We start from the raw sequence: 17,553 nt of genomic DNA on the forward strand, positions 1-17,553 counted from the left end.
CAAAAAGGAGCAATTGTGATATCCAGGAACATGGAGTGGAAATGATTTTAAGCCTTAAAAACGGCATTTACTTTTTCAAGAAGTGTTGCCCAGGTGTTCACAGCATTAGTCAGAGTTTTCGATTGTCTAATCGAAGTTAATCTCAACCTTGAAACCAGTTATTAGTCAGCCAGACACTGGGAGGGGGAGGGGAGGAGGGGAAGGTTTGGTGTCACACAGGTGTCCATGCAAAGCAGCCCTACTGAAGCCAGAGGAATCACAATAATCTAAAAGACACATATAATGTAAACCACGCATATTCTGATTCAGGATTTCACCCCTGCCAACGTGAATGGCACATGAGCACAGAGCACTGAGACGCAGCCTTGTGTGCAGGTAGAGTCCTGTAATATGCAAAGAGCTTCCCCAAAACCCTCTCCTAGATGGCGAGTGGCAGCAAACGCTTGCAAAAGTAGAGTGGAAGTGAAGTACCAGAAACTAATCCATTAGCTACTGATGCTCTCCTGTACCCTGAGGCACCGGTTTTAAGGAGGAAAAGACTGTGGGCTTAGGCAGGTTCCTGTGGTGCCCAGCCCTGTGACCACACCTGGAGGTGTAGCCACCATTTTGGAGACCCAGCTGCTGGCCTGGGCAGATGTGGACCTGCAGCAGCAGGGGACAAGGGGAACAGTAGTCACGGTGGGTCAAGTGCAGGCACGTGTTCCTGTCACTGCTACTACGTGTGCCCTGACAAACCCAAGCGTGAGTGAGACTACCATTTGGATACTACCAGTGTATGAACTTTGCAGTTGAATTTTCCAGCCCCAAATATCAATGACCACATAGAAAAGCTGGTCTATGCTAACAGAGTTACCACTGACTTAATCTTTTATCTTAAGGAGTCAGGCACAAAGAATTATGACCCTAATTGTTCCAGAGATAAATTTGCCATCCAGGGGGAGTGTGGGAAAAAGTCATTTTTAAGAACTACACCATGAAGTCCCATCCATTTCTTAAAGGTGGACGGATGTGGCATGTAGCCATCAGCCATATGAGTTTATACGTCCCTGGTGTGAGCAGAAGACATGCTGTTGTGTGTCTGCTGGAAATGACACAGAACATTCCTGATCAGTGCTTTGAAAGCAGCTTTTCCCCTCTTCTACATAACTATGTAATCTTTTAACATGATCCTGGGAATTATCCTTTTTCCAGTACCCCATTTGACTTTGTTGTTGATGTCATGGAAAAAAAGCAGTCAGTTGTTTACCAGAGCATTTGATTTCTTATCAGCAGATCTGGCTATGAATAATTATACCACATATTAATACCATAGTAAGCCAGCTAATGGGCTACAGACGCCTAACAAATAACAGGATGAGAGAAGAAAGGGCAGATTGGCAGGAGGTTGTTTGCCTTTGCGAGGGTTGAATTATAGAACTGGCCGGGCTTCAAAACTATGAATCATTAAGAACATGCACACAGCAGTTTTACATCAGTGAGCTCTATTGACTGTAGAGGAGCTAATATTGATCTACTAAACATATGGGAGTGGGGAAGCAGGTCCCACATAGCTAAAAATTTGTTTTAATGTCTGTCCTTTGAATTGTGTTGGTTCCCTGTAACGCCCACGTATTTCTGACATCATGACCAGACCTTTATCCAAAGCCTTTGAAATGGTAGATGTTTCCTTTCAGGTTCACAGTGACAGAAATCTTTGAAACACGACTGAATAAAGATGATTGTGAGTTACTGTGCTAATCATATCTTCTATCTCCCTTATCACGTTAACCCTGTTTGCAATACCTACACTGATGTCTATATTCACGGAGCTGTTGCTAAATATCAAAAAAAAAAAAAAAGTACAGAATTAACTTGCCTTTCCTTAGTAGCTGGGATTTATCTTCATTTGTGCTAATGGGCAGAAATATTATCTTGCTGGTCTGCAGACATAACCGCCGCAAACTATGACATGACCGGGAAGGAGCCACTGTACAGTACTCTGTTCTTCACTCCTGCAAGGAAGGAAGAATGAACATTGCAGACCATGAAGACGTGCCAACCCCAGGGAAGGGATGTCAGACTATGATTGCTTTTCTACCCATAAATAGACTTCATTGTCCATTATAGGAGATAGCATAAATTAGCCCACTGGCTATTAGAAGTTATTTCATGGGGCAACAACAAAAAAACCCTGAGACAGAAATTATACTTAGCCTGTTTTATTCACAGGATTTAGGGACCCTGGACTAACATGAATCAGACCATGACCATATGAGCTTTCACCGATGTGTTCTATCATATGTTTGCATAAAAATGACAAATAAACATTTTGCATGTTGGCATGTAGCAGGTAAACACTGAATTTAGGATCTTAACTATAACATATGATTTTTCTTTATGTGCTCAGTTCATGCTGTTGGTCATACATGGATCTTTATTAAATATTTACATCTTTCATAAAATCTTAATATTTTCTTGAATCTGCTCATAAGAGCTCTCAGCAGTGTGGTGTCCCATTCCCAGTGACCAGGTGCTAACAGCCTCTGACTTTATTCTTCCAAATGTTGCAGTCACATCCCTGTCACTACGAGCCATAGCACAGGGCTAAAAAAGACTGGAAGCTGAACACGGTCCTCTTCTTTCATTCTGACTAGCAGGCGCACATCCATGAACACTTAACTGTCTTGGCAGCCTCCAGTAATAATAATCAGACCTGCAGCCTGTCAAAATACAGAGAAGAATTTCTCTGCAGGGTAGGGTTACGGTGAAATACAAGACATTCTTCAATTCAAACGCTGATTTTCCATCTCTCCACTGTAACGAAGTAGCCAGTCTGTAATATGCATCTGTTTCAAGGAAAAGTCTGTTTGCAACATGACCTGCACACATTGTGGCCTCTGCACCAGTAAACAAACCGGGCATGATGGAAATCTATCATTTCAGGTTTGGCTATTGAAAACCGAGAATATGTGTGATTTAATTTTCAGCTGTTTATGAAGAGGATGAACAAGGCACAGAGCTCTTTCATTTCTCCCGTTAATCCAACCCGCCTCATGGAAAACCTGAGCTGTGGCCCTTTGTGACCCTTTTCCTTTGCTTTTATGTAAAAGAAAGAGAGGGAGACGACAGGAAATTAAAAAAAGCAAGGGAGATAAAGTGATGTCTCATATGACCAAGACATTGACAAAAATGCAAAACCAGCAACTCACCTTGAAGTTTCCAAGTCTCTGGTTTCCTGGACCCTTCCAGCAAGTCAAAACTTCACACCTTGCTGTGGGGCACAACATTGTCGACCTCTCCTCCTTCAGAGAAAGCACATGTGGTTTAAACGATGAGGGACAAATAAATATTTGCTCTAAGATTAATCTTGACAGGCAAGATCTCAGGGAAGGACCAATTTAGGGCTGATTAGCTGCCTCCCTTGCATGAACATTTGGTAATTTAAAATTTGATCACTTTAAGTCACTCAGTCACAATCAAACCGTAGGTCAGACTTCGTCCTTGTTTTCCCTAAAGTGCTTTTGGAAACAAAGGAGATCACTGAAAATACAAATTAGCCCAGAATATAAAAGATATTTGCAATCTATCTATGTGCGGTCACTAAATGACTTCACCATAGATAGGAGAGTGTAAGCTAATGCAAACAGACTGGGCATGGCAGAACCTTTCTTTTAATATCAAGTGTATTTAATACAACTACTCTATTACATACTTCTGAATGAAACAGCCTTTCTGACTGCAGTTGACCTGCACCTGCACAAATGAGAAGAAAATCTGGCTTACAGAGCAAGGGATAAAAAAATAAATAGAAACCTTTATTTCCCTGATATGAGCTGTGAATACTTGAACCTTAAGGAATTTTGGTAGGTTCCAGTAACTGAGAGTTATCTATGGTACTTATACAATGATCAGATTCACACCTTGTATTTTATGATACACTTTTGATTATTGTTATTCAAAACCAGTTTGATTAAAAAGCAGTCTTTGGTATAGTGTGAATTATTTTCTTTGGCATAAGGCTTCTAGTAATTCCAATTATCATTGTAATAATCCTGACACCTATTAATTGTCCTGCCTTTTAATTTCACATTCTTCAGCTCAGACAAAATCCTGGAAAAGCTTGCACATTGACTCTTCGCAAGCATTGTGGCTGTTGGATTTAAACCACTGCACTGCATTAAACATCCCCAGTTTAACAGGTCTTGCACCTGCTGGACCTTGAGCAAACTCTATAGAGGAAGCCAAGCAAGTCCAATAGGAAAAGGAAAGTTGCTCTGCCTGGGGCTGTCAGTTATCTTCTGCCACTGTGCAGTCACTTGGATTGCTGGAAGGAAAGAAATGACCTTCAGGAATGGTGGGCAGAAACCAGAAGAGAGTAGACCTTCCCTGTTTTGCAGCACAAAGCAATGCAGTCCTTTAATAACCACAGGGTTGGAGAAGACTCACTTAAAAAAGGATAACAAAATTTCACCTGAAAGAAGAACGAAGAATTTGAGTGGTCATGAAGATGTGAAAGAAAACAAGGCAAGACACTTGCTCTGCCCCATCTGAGCTCTGGATACCATGAGGCTGCTCCATTTTAAGTTTTGTATTTCTTGCCATCCGTCAATTTATTCAATGCTGTTTGAAGTAGAACAGTCCATTGAAATAATATATCCCCACCGCTCCTTTTCACACTGATTCTGCACTCTGCTTAGATCTTGGATTTCAAAGTTTTGTACTCGTTCCCTGCACACAAAGCTAATTACCTTGGCTAGATGACAGACCACGTTACTTTCAGAGTGACACTGGCGAACTCAGAGAATTAACTGAGCATCACATAACTTCACAATCCCCATTTCAATGAGATGTAAAAGTGAAAACTCTTTTCGGAGTTGTCATTCTCTGGTCCATCTCCACCTCCCAAAAGAATTTTGCTGAAGAAAAGGGCTGCAGAATGGAGATTGCTATCAATAAAATCAAATTTGCAAGAGAAAGGGCTATACTGCTAGCTTCTTAATGGGAGGCTTTGGTTACCTACACTGTTCATTTGGGGGTTTTAATAGCAATAAACGTGGAATTGGAATAGAGATCCCATCACAGGAACAAAACTGAAAATAAGAATCTGTACAGTAAATATTCACGTGGCATTATCCATAATAGAAGCAGAGATACTGCTGCTAGTTGAATTAATGACCAAGAAAACCTGAAGCTGATTCCCCAAGGAAAAGGATGTACAATGCTGTCTCTCCCTGCCCTCGTTTTAAGACTTAGACTGGTTCCAACTGCTAATGGGACAAATATTCAGCATCTTTCTTCCCTCTACCATCTACCTCTCCTATTTTTACCTTGGTAGACGTCTTTACCATAATATGGGCTCATTATATTGTGCATTGGGCCCAATTTTGAATGCTTAATAAGAAATCCTCCCTTGTCCATGTATCACTGTAGAACCCAATGGGACTATTTGTGGGGTGATTATTTACATAATTAAGAGTTGTGCTACAAGACGTGGAGCTGACTTAGCAACATGCTCTCTGTAGCTAATAATTTCTAGTAACACTTATTAATCAAGTCAATATGTTGAGGCATATCATAATTGTTAGTATTTCACCGTCTTACAATAAACAAGGGAGGCAGAAGTGAGGTGGAGAGAATCCCACACTTAAAATCACCACAAAGCAGGTCTCAGAAAAACAGAAGGAGGGAAAGGAAGACACCAGACTAATGGGACACTGAGAAGAGTAGATATAAAGGAATATAAAAAAATTGAATGCATGAGGGCAACAGATCAACTACGATATACAATGATTTTGCAAAGCATCTAATACCACGTCACAAAATTTTACTGTCAAAGTTAGTTCAAATTGCTTTGCAAGCAAGCACTGTCACCTGGACAGAAACTTGATCAACCACCTATGAATTGAGGCTGATGACAGCAAGCAGCAACCGAAGCCAAGAGATCAAGCATATGGTCAGATTCTCCCCAAATCTGAGGTTTTGGGAGCTTGGATACTGTGGCAAGGTACCACAGAAGTGAATTTAGAAGACTGATTGAAAAAACTGTATGGCAACTGCTGATTTAGAAGAAGGGGCAAAAGGTCGATGAGGAAACAGCAAACGTTGCTTAACGGGAACTATACATACTGGTCAGGACAAAAGCATGTAAATTGCTCACCGCACAGGATTACAGCAGACACAAGGTGGGAATGGCCATTTTGGGGCCTGACAATTCAGTGAGCCCAATGGCTTGTTTCTAGCATGGGTGAGCACCAATGACAGCAGTGGTCAGCAGCTGGTGTTTGAGGAAGGCAGGAAGCTCAAGGCACGCAAAGAGTGGTCCTTGCCCTGACTACAGCCTCACCAAATCAAACCTCTGAGTCACCCCTAGCGGTCCCACTTCTTACACATTCCCAGGGAGGAGAGGGTTTACAACGTACCTCCACCTGGGGCTGCAGAGAAGAGGTTGGGTAACATTTTCCAGGATGTAAAGAGGACAAACATCTCTGGTACCCCCTGGCCTCCCCCCAAGCAGAGCTACCCCCTCTGCAGCAACCTTGCCAAGAAGGTTTCTCTGATCCTCCTGAATTTGTCCCATTGCCCGTGTCAGGTCTCTAGAGAGGACTTGGGTCGGCCCTCCCAGTTGCTGTTGTGCTTCTGGGGACTGAGACCCCAGTATTCACAGCGCAGTTTGAATCTGATGTCACCCTGTTGAAATCAACTTGGATTTCTGTCTTCTGGTGCGATCCAGAGCAACCACAAGGCCCACTGAGGCCAGGTGTTGAAACCACACATACAGCTCATACGCGTACAAGCAGACCAGCTCTGGAGACCTGATCCACCCACGTTTGCTCTGTGGTAGCTCTAATTAGGCTGAAACCCAAAAAACGACAACAGCTGTCTCTCCTGAAAGTCACAGCTCCCGGACACAGCATACACCATTCGCAAACATCTGGTGCAGGATTTAGACCTGTTGCAGTATGCTCACCAGTGGGTATTTTAGCTCTGCTAATATGATAGTATTATATCTTATTTAGTTCTGCAACTGGAAAAATCAGGATTCATGTGCAACAAAGTATTTTAGTATACACTTTAGTAAAATAACCTTTGAAAAGGGTAAATGCTCTGATGTTGGGAGTGGCAAGGAAACAGGTTGCTTCGCCAGGTTGTCTAATTAGCTTTCCATAGACTCACAGGGAACCACCCCAGACCCAAAACCCACATGGAGTGGTGGCAGCGGCTTGTGTCTACCTCCCACGCTGGACTGGCACTTACTGGGGTACCTCTCTGCTTTCCAGGTCAGCCTCACGTTGTTCTGCTGTGCCTCAAGGACGTACTTTTTGCCACATCTGCAGTGCCTTCTCCACCAGCACAGGTCATCAGGATTGTGTCAGTGTAGGAAGGTTCCTCTTCCTCCTTGCCCCAGGAGATGCCAGCTGTGGGACGGGGAATGGGATGTCTTGATGAGAGCAGGTGTACAGGCATGTACCCTTTTTCCAGCTTAGTGACTTCCCATCACACTGGAAGAAATACTGCTGGCTGCCTCCTTCCACACCTCCCCACTGGAGGGGCAAGGAAAAGAGACAGAGAGAAAGCAGAAATTAATTCCAGCTTGACTTCAGTGCACTTGTTAAGAGTGCTCCCTGCCTGCCAAATAAAAGCACCATGGTAACAGCAACAAGCAAATTAATGAATTAGAAAACACTGATCTTTGCAAATTGTAGCTGTAGCCACAAAGCCCCATAGAAGGGAAAAAAACATACAAATCGAGAGGCACACGACACAGATCTAATACAACCACACAGCTCCTTTGCCCAGCCAGAGAAGGGTGCCAAATCACAGCTATATGCAGAGATCTGAAGGACTGATTTCAGATGGGAGTTTGGTGTTTCGTCCACTCTAATTTTTGCTTTTGTTGCCACTGCTCTCTTGCAACGGGAGCCCTTTTGGGTGAGAATTTCATCTATTGTTATTCTAGCAGCAGGTGAATTTACAGTGAAAATCGGGGGAGTGTTCTCCATTCCAAATCACAGTGCTTTTACAAGTGTCAGCTTCTCGCTCAAATACCAATATAAGCAAATTTCAGGAAAATTCAGAATAATCTAAGCCTCAGCTTAGGAAAGCAAGCACAAGTAAAAAAGTCTTGATATTTTAGCTATTCATAAGGTGCTTGCTATTTTTTTTTGACCTCCCAACAAATGAGGGTTTTATTGAGGGATTCAACAAAAGATTAGAGATATTTTTATTTTCTTTTTCATGCTTAAGCAGTATCTCCTAAGCGTGAAGAAGCAAAGGACCAGCAGCAGGGCCAAAGCATTCTGAAAACTATAAGAAATGGGCAACCTACCAAACAGCAGAGCTGCCCCAAAAGAGGGAGAGATTGTTCATTAACAGCTAAGACTTGTGATGAAGGATGAACAGCTGAGTTTTAGCTTTCTTGAACTAGAGCTGAGGATGACACATCAAGAGGAAATGCCAGACAGACAGGCTGAGATTTCATTTGGACACAGGCAGATGGGTCTGGAACGGAGAGATTGATCTGAGGCTTGTACATATAAAGACAGTAATTGACTTTGTACTTACAGATGAGTCAGGTACATGAGAAAAGAGAAGGAAACCACAGGCAGACTGCTCTTCAAGACTCAAAATATGAGCTAATATTTTCCTTCCCTGTTTCCATGCCCATGTAATAACGTGTGCATTTTCACGTCACTTGCTTCAGTGATTTCTTATTTTAACACAGAAATCAGATTTTCCACAGCCCTAAGCCTGCAGAGGCATCCTGCAATACAAAAATATGGTTACTGACAACAGTGCACGTTTTCAGAAAAACAAGATGTATTTCAGTTTGGGGAATCTAAAGGATTACTGACGTATTTACAAACAACAGTGAGTTATGTATTAAATATTGTATGTGAGAAAGAAACATTTTATATTACACTCTGAGAAGATAAAAATGAAGCCTCACTGGTGTACCTTACTGACCAGACTGAAGCTACCAAGCTACCTTTGTACTGACTACATCTGCAATATGACTTGAAAGTTATCTCTAGAGCTTGCCAAGAGGGCATCAGGCTGATTTAGATGACAGAGGGTAATTTCTTTCAACACAGTACTTGTGCGTGGGATGTAGAGGTTCTTTGGTTCCTGCGAATGCTCAGGAAATGTTGCCTCCATCACCAGACAGGGTCTGGAGTGCTCTGTGGTCAGCTCATCTTCACAGAAACGCAGCTGCTTCAATGTAGTTCCCAATAGGACATGAAAGATGTGGGGTCACCCTTCCTACTAGCAGCAGGACACCTTGACTTCTACTTGAGCCAAGGCTAACAAGCTATTCAGTGATGTTTCAACACCCGACACTTGCCTCACTCACTGGTCAAAATCAGTGCTTCAGAAGCCCTTCTTGGACAGCTCAGAGATGAAGACTGTCTTTAGGTTGGGGCTTGGAAATGCAGTCCAGTTACAATACCTTGAAAAATCTACCCTCTGTCAGAAAGAGGCACATCCATACCGACTCTCAACATTGCATTGTAAGCTTGTGGCTGCTTCATATTTTTGCCAAAGCCCCAATATCCACCGACATGTGGCGGCCCTCATGATTTCAGCAGCTGCAGTCCTCAGTAGCCACCAGCTAGTCAACACCAACGAATGTTCTCACTGCTGTTACCCTTCTGCCCACCCCCTTGGATGCCTCTTCCACCTGCCATATCTTCAGGTAAAGACAACTCTGATGCATGGGTTTGGTGCCCAGGCCCCCATGCAGATGTGCACAGCACATACGCACTGGCTGTTATCCTGGCAGTGGCACGGCAGCCATAATGGCTAAGGGGACACTAAGGCTGTATGGTGGATAAGGGTATAGGTGTATGGATGCACCTGTACAGATAGCTTGGTTGGGAGATTCCTTTGCATGTGCTTTTTTCCATGCAGGGTTGTATCTTCTGAATGAATATCAGTTGTACCAGATCCAAATTAAGCATATACTGCGAATTTGGTTTGCCATTAAGCACATTTTGCAGTAATCTTTATTAGGATATGTAACATTATTAGAGCTCTGCTGGCAAAATGCAGCTATTTTCACTCAAGTACCAGAATTTTCTTCAGGTTTTTTGTCTCCTCTTTTCTCTTCAGGTCATTTGATGATTGACAGCTCAATGTACTGCAAGAACATTGGAGGGTGAGAGATTACTGTGTGCTGCAGTCAGAAGATCCATGCTGCATAAAAATGTAGTCTCTTCATTATTACCTATTTGACAAAGATTTAAGAGGGTTTTGCAGCTGAGGGCCACGTGTAAAAAGACTACAGACCATTTCCAAAAGACAAATTGCAGAAAGCCTGGGTAATTTACAGTGAGATATACTCACCTACATTACGGAGTTGATGAAAGCACATCTTCAGAGTGCACCACTGGTGCACACCACGTCATGTGAAGGAAATTGGAAATAGCAGGCAGCAGCACAGCTGGTTGAAAATTCTAGGATTTACATATTCTTCCAGCAGAAAATGGGATTTTGTTGAACTGGGAAGCAGTAAAATCTCCAATGTTTGTTTGTTTCTCTGTTTGTTTTACTATTAACAAAAGAAATGGCGTACGTTTTGTCTGCAGCTGTGCGAAAAGGAAAACCTGCTGCTTTTGAGCTGCTACAGAGCACTGCTGGAGTCGCAGTTCATTTCCCCATTGCTCTCCCCTTCCCCATGGGTCTGGGGCCCCAGCTGGATCAGATATCCCTGGAGCCATGTCAGCCTTCCCAGAGACACCATTGATGCAGCACCCGCTGCACCACATCTCCCCAGCGAGGCAAGCAAGAAAACATGGCGTTGGAGGCACAGCACTTCTGCCACCGGTGCCAGGAGTGAAACACAACTTCCTGCCCTGCTGTCCTCCTCTTCATACCCTGGTGCTGGGCCTTAGTGCTCGTAATTTGTGGTAGACATGATCCTGTACGGCACAGCCTGAGAATCAGCGCTTGGCCAGAGAGCAGGGGAACGGCAGGGAGGAGGGCTGGGGAGCTGCAAGTCCCATGAGAGTAGTTCAGGCAGATGGAGAAACTAATGACAGCTCATAATGTTCAAAGCACTCAGAGGGAAAGCCAGCTTTACATTCTTGTGTGTTGATCCAGATTATGGGAACCCACATTAATCTCTTATTTAATGCTCGGCTGCTTTGCAGTACCAGCAGGAGCCTCATACGCTCCCCGGTTCATCTATATAATCCAAAGATGCTGATAGTGATCTCTGATAACCTGAAAGGTCAAAGAGATACTAACCTGCAATGCAGTAAATCACCTTATATTTTACAGAAAAAGTAAAATTAGCTGGTTGGTGAATGGTCAGATGACAGAGGCAAGAAGGTGCTATCAACAAGATTTTGAATTCAAGCTGATCCCAGTGATACACGCATCTAGTTCTGTGGGCTCCTTTGGAGACTGTTCCTGGGTTTAGATAAGAGACACCAAACACAACCTGAATCCTCCTTTGAACCCAACTCGCCTTGGCAGGGAGCTGTGCAAGGCCTGTATAACTTTAGTTCATGCTTGCTTTGCTTTTAGTGTTTGGTTTTGAACAACACTGAAAATGTGCGCTTTCATCTTTGCTGCTTTGCAACACCAAAACAAAAATAACTACTATAGTGAATATTATAAATAAATGCAGAAGAAAATAAGCATATCATTAGGAAATTCCCTCTCTTGCCTAAATGATTCCCCTCTAAAAGTGATTCCCCTCTAAAAGTAATTCCCATGAACGGGGTTTCGAGTGTCTCTTTCACTTAGTGACTATCTGATGCCTGTGTAGCACAACCTTACTGCCTCTTCTCTGTGGATGCACCGCTCTCCTCCACCCCGACTCTCACTTTCATAAACCTCATGGGGAAATTTTGATCTTCAAGACAGGTATACCTCTGTCGCATATGACTGATGTTGGCAAAGAATTTATAGGTAGGGGCACACATACTCTGAGAGTGTGATCACACTGCCTCCTTTCCATAGGGAACCAAACCGAAGAGGGCAAACCCTTGAGATGGGAGGAACTTGCAGCCAGACCGTGATGCCACACCATCAGGCTACATACCTGAAGAAGGTGAGCCACTCGGGGAACCTACAAAACACGTACTAAATGGGCAGAAAAATGCTGAGAAGGCAGAATGAGTAATGATTCGGTTGTTTGGTTTGGCATGTGCAGGGAAATCCGCAAACCCTCCTTGCTCACAGCACTCCCAGAGTCTGCACCAATAGCAGTTTTGCCTCCTAGACCTTAGATAACTAATGCTCATCTCAAGGCAGAAAAAGGACAGGTAGATTCACTGCCTGATCCCATACATCCAGCTCATCCTGTTGTCCTGCGTGGCCAGACCCTACACAGAAGAGGGGCAGTGGAGAGCTGTCAGAGATGACAACACTTTTCTCCTTCCCCGCTGTGCCGTGCTGGTGACCTTTCCCAACCCCAGCTAACAAACTGGGAAACGAACATCTGGTGGTGATAGCGTGACCAGCACAGCACAGCTGGGAGGCCACCGAACAGCAGGGAGGACCATCGTGCTGAGCAAGATGGGCTGTCAGAGGGTGGCTGAGCAGCTGGGAGAGCCCCCGGCTCCGAGGGAGGCACAGGAGGCTCCCATGCAGGTGCCGTCTCGCACACAGATTTGTGCAAGGGTTTTGCTTGCCTGGGACCTCATGCTGTACTTCTGTTCATCTCTGACTGAGAAAAGGAATGCACACAAGGAAAGAAAGAGACAGGGAAAGAAGAACAGCCTTAGTACAAAGCAGTCACTGCGTAACTTGGGTGTCCTCAGCCTAAGACAGAGATTTAGAAACTTCTCGACCATCTTGAAGTCAAGTCAGCAAGAGACAGATGTATACAGACCTTCTAAAAGTCTTGCCCCACAACTCTATGGTGTTAGGACAGGCAAATATCTATAGGGTCCACTGAGTAGATTTCTATCTTTCTCATGTTGACTGTGTATTTCTGTCTAAGAATGCAATCCTGTCCTGCCCTTTCCCCCTCCCAAAGAGGTGCCAGTAAACAAAAATGGAGTGGTTGTTTTCTTGGCAGGAGAGAAAGCACATGTTTTCTGTGAGCCACCAAAACAAATGAAGTTGTCTAAAAGCATCCCAACAACTCTAAATTTAGTAAGTGTCAGAGCATTGCTTATGCAGCGCTCAGCTGATGGATGGGATGCTGAAAGCAGACCAAGCCTCAGTGCCACTCTGAATACCGTCTACTGAATAAACTACTCGTCATCAGCATCAATAGGCAGCTGCATTAATGACAGCGCCTTGCCTTGCTCAAATCAGGGCCAAACTTTAGTCGTGCAGGGGATTACAGCCTGAAGGTGCTACAGCTTGGAGCCAGAGCCCAAAACAATGGCCTTACAATGCAATGAAGCAGCGTGGAGCTAATCTCCCAGCTTCATCCCAGGTTCAGTAAATCCGTGCTCTAAATTAAAATTATATGATCCTGAGCTAATCTTGACAGAACTATTTCACCCAGACAAAGGACCACACTAATGCAGTTATATTTGCTCCATTATTGGAGCATATAAATGCTATGTAGAAACCACCTAATCTTAAACAGGCTTGAGTACTCAATCACTGCAACATGACAAAATCTGGAGTTTTCTCTGCACCCACATTAACGTTTCTTCTTTTGTCTTAACCCAGAATTTGGTAACAGAAAGTAGACAGACATTGAGTTAGGTCAAGTAAGAGAAATACTGAGATTTATTAATCTTTTGTCATTCCTTCTCCACCATCTTTGCTGGATTTTAGGTTCCATGGAGTGCTGTGGACACATTGGCCTAATGGTTCTTCTGGACAGCTTTAAGAAGTTCCTTGTTCAGTGTCCAAATTAGTCCCTTGAGTTGGTCTCCCAAGGGTTTCGGATGCATTGCAAGAGAAAAATACATCTCACTTTGAGTCTCTGGTAGGAATAAGTGAAATAGAAATGCTATGTAAGACCATGCAAACAGGCTGGAAGGGTGAAACAGCAGTTCAGACATTGTTAGAGCAACAACCAAAGTCCCATCTGTGCTGTTGCATGTTGTCACGTACTCTTCTGGTTCTACAGCCCAGTCATCCGAACGGTTTTTGCTATCATTACAAAACAAAACAATATCTTGTAAAACTTTAGACTTTGCCAGAGAATAAGAATAAAATCAACCAGTGTTAAAGAAGACTCCTACTGACAACCTCAACGCAGGCTGGAGAGTAGGAATTCAAGTCAGTCAAGCAGTGAATTAGGATGGACTGGTGGGAAAGCATACATAACAGTTCACGTTACTGCTGATGGTGCCAAAATTGTCAGATCATGTGCTTGACCAAAGATCCATGTCCAGGGTTTTCCTGGACCGCTCCATTCACATATCAAAAAAAGTGAAGAGCTGGAATAAGACAAGTACCAGAAGATTCACTTAAGAGTAAAGAATACAAACATTACCACAGCAGTGTTCTCCATTGCCTAGATGACAGAAGAGATACTGAGTAAGGGAAGAGGAGAGTTTTAACATTATGTCAGAGACTGTGAATGTCATGTTCTGTTTGTTAGAAGCCTTCACGTCTCATCAGGAAACAGTTCATTAGACATTCCTCTGCAGCTAGTACAAAATGTCTGCTCTGAATGACTCGAATTTTCTTTAACCTTATTAATGAGCTCCGATATAAGCATAGTGTGCCTAGAGTTGCAGTGGTAGACATTATAACAGTTATTACAGTGCGTGTATGAGCTGCTATACGACAGGTATTGCAATATTAGTAATTAACCAGAGTGCTTACTAGTGATGCAATTCAGACAATGTGATAGTTTGGAGTTTGGTACTTCTAGAGAGCAATTTATCCTACCTTTTGACAGACATCTAGGATAACACCATCAAAACAATATACCAGTTAAAAACACAACTGTAAGTTAAATGGTGGTTATTTTTAGCTTTCTTTTTCTTTGTACCAATATCAAATTCTTCAGTCAAACTAATTCTCTCATTCAAGTCTTTAACAGTGCAAACCAGATCTTTACCTCGTTGCATCCAGAGGAAGGCTGCAGACAGGGGCTAGTAGCCGGTTAAATAGCCCACATTCCCAGACACTCAGGTGTCAGCCGTGTACTCTGTACACCAGGAAATCTGCTTTGCCAGCTCATCCTTTCATCCCCTTTCCTTTCAGCTGTGAAGGGGAATCCAAGTCTCACTGCCTAATCTCCTGGTACCTACCTCCACAGAGCAGCTTTATTCCCTTCTTTGGCTCTGCTGGAGTCTGCCAGATGCCTCTGCTACATCACCGGTAAGCGATCTCCAGGACTGTGACTGGCACAACTGCAAACTCATGCATCTTTGGCCTTCCTGGGTCATAGAATCATAGAACAGTTTAGGTTGGAAGGGACCTTAAAGATCATCCTAGATAGCGCAGAAGAACAGATACCTATTTCTTATTTGTCCTTGGGCAATAAAAGTAGTGGGGAGTAAGCTTCATAAGTCAGCATGGATTTAATGCTGCTCCAGATAAACTTCTGCCTTATCAAGTTTTGGGTTTTCTTTCAGTAAAATGCATCGCAGGGACTCCCACGCAGACATCTTCAGGCATTAGAGCTTACAAAATCAGATCTTGTTGTCATTCACTTTATCTTTCCTTTTCAAAGGGAAAAATACAAGCAACAACTTGCTATAGTTAAGGGTAAAATGGATCGCTATTCCTTGTAAAAAGCAGTTCTTACACAGTAGGCTTCTGTCTACTGCAATTTCATTAAGATTAGCAAATACCTGTGTTTTCAATGGAGGATCATCTCATCAGCCACCAGAAAATTAAATGCATACTTAGTGCTCAAAGATACGGGTCATAGAGTCAAACATCTCCTTTGCTCTAGCTAGTCATCTTCTGACAATCAGGAGCCGTAGCATCAAATTTGAGGCCAATGCTTTGCACATATCTGAAACACCCAATGCTCGTTTCCTCCCTGTAGACAGACCACAAGGCAATAGCAACATCACAGCCTGAGCAGTTTTCACACATTACCAGTCTCTGGAACAGGCTGACACCTATGCAATGGGGCATCAGACATCCACTTTTTTTTTGGAAGTGTATTCCTCCTCCATTTCAAATTATCTTTAAAATATGAAATTGCATATTTCACCTTCACAGCTCATCACTAGATGATTGGATTAATAGAGCAGGGGTATAGCAACCATCATTCCTGTAATCTCTATGGAGACCTCTGGGTAAGTTTTGATCCTAGATGAAAGAATTACCACACCCAACACTGGAAAATCCAAGAAATAGAATAAAACTTCTGTGAACGGCAGCTACATGACAACTATTTAGACCAAGACATGCAGAGGAAATTGGATACAGATGGAGCTCCAGGGGACGTTAAATATGGATGGGGTACCTTGAAAGAGAAGAGACAAGATGACGTGTCACAGTCTTCAAAAATGCACTGGGTTGAAAGATTCACTGCTACAAAAGAGGACATAGTCCAGTACAATCAGAGACCTGCTGCATTACCTTGTGAAACATAGCTTGACAGTCCTTTGACAGATTTCAGGCAAGACCTATTCATTCTGAAAGGGTGAGGCCAAAAAAGAGAGAGAAAAAAACCCCACAACCTGGAGAGCTTTTTTCAGCGCTAGCCATTTCAGAATGATGACAGCTAATTATAGCAACTGCTCTCGTTATGGGTGACCTCTGCTCACAATGAGTGGTACGCTGTTCCTGGAGCAAGCTGGGGAAATTAATTAAATCACTCAGCATTAGTCTTTGCCCCTTCAAAGCGTAGCAGAATATGGCCCCTAGTTAGCTATGCAGCCATCCTGCCCCCCAAAATTTCCACTAGAAAGGACTTACTGCTGTAATGGAAAACATTGCAGCAGTACACCTCTGTGTGGGCTATACGTGACCTATCTGAGCCTAGAAAGTTACCAAAAAAAAACCTAACAAAAGAGAAGATGATAATCAACATGCCTATAGTCTTACTTCATGTTACTGTTAGGAATGCACTTATGGTTGGCTTTCTGCTAATGCTTAAAGGAACGTCTGTATTCCTGACTTGTTTCCATCTCCATGAATAAATTCATGTCACAGACGACTTGGTTAGCTGGCTATTCACAGACATCAAAGGAGACATGAAACTTTGACGGAGGTGGGGGTAGTGAGACATGACTATGAAAGGTGGGCAAGGGATATTTCTCTTGCATCTTTGCTCAACGGTTAGGGGAATAAAATTAAAACAAGTTATGTCTTTCCTGGACAGAGGAGGAAGGTTGTTCCTACCTTTCAGTGAGCTAAGGAATCAGAACCCTTCTATCATGATGCTGTTTGCACATTCAAACACTTCATAAGAAAAAAAAAAAATCCTTTTAAATGCCAAAATACATCTTTTCTGGGAGAAATGTTAAAAAGGTTATTTAGACAACATGACTTTTCTTTCTTGATTTTTTTTCCATATAGAAATTTTTCATCTCTGTTGCAATTTCTCTACAGTCCGTTTTGGCCTCCGTTCTTTTTTCATTGAGAATCTCCATTGAGCTCCAGGGTTTACCTTCTTATTCGAAGTCAAATTAATTGAATCACGTTGCAGACCTGTAGCTCTTCTTCAATGCAGCAAAAGAACTA

This window comes from Charadrius vociferus, unplaced genomic scaffold, assembly GCF_000708025.1.
Source record: "Charadrius vociferus isolate BGI_N301 unplaced genomic scaffold, ASM70802v2 scaffold51, whole genome shotgun sequence".
In the NCBI taxonomy this organism is placed as follows: Eukaryota; Metazoa; Chordata; class Aves; order Charadriiformes; family Charadriidae; genus Charadrius; species Charadrius vociferus.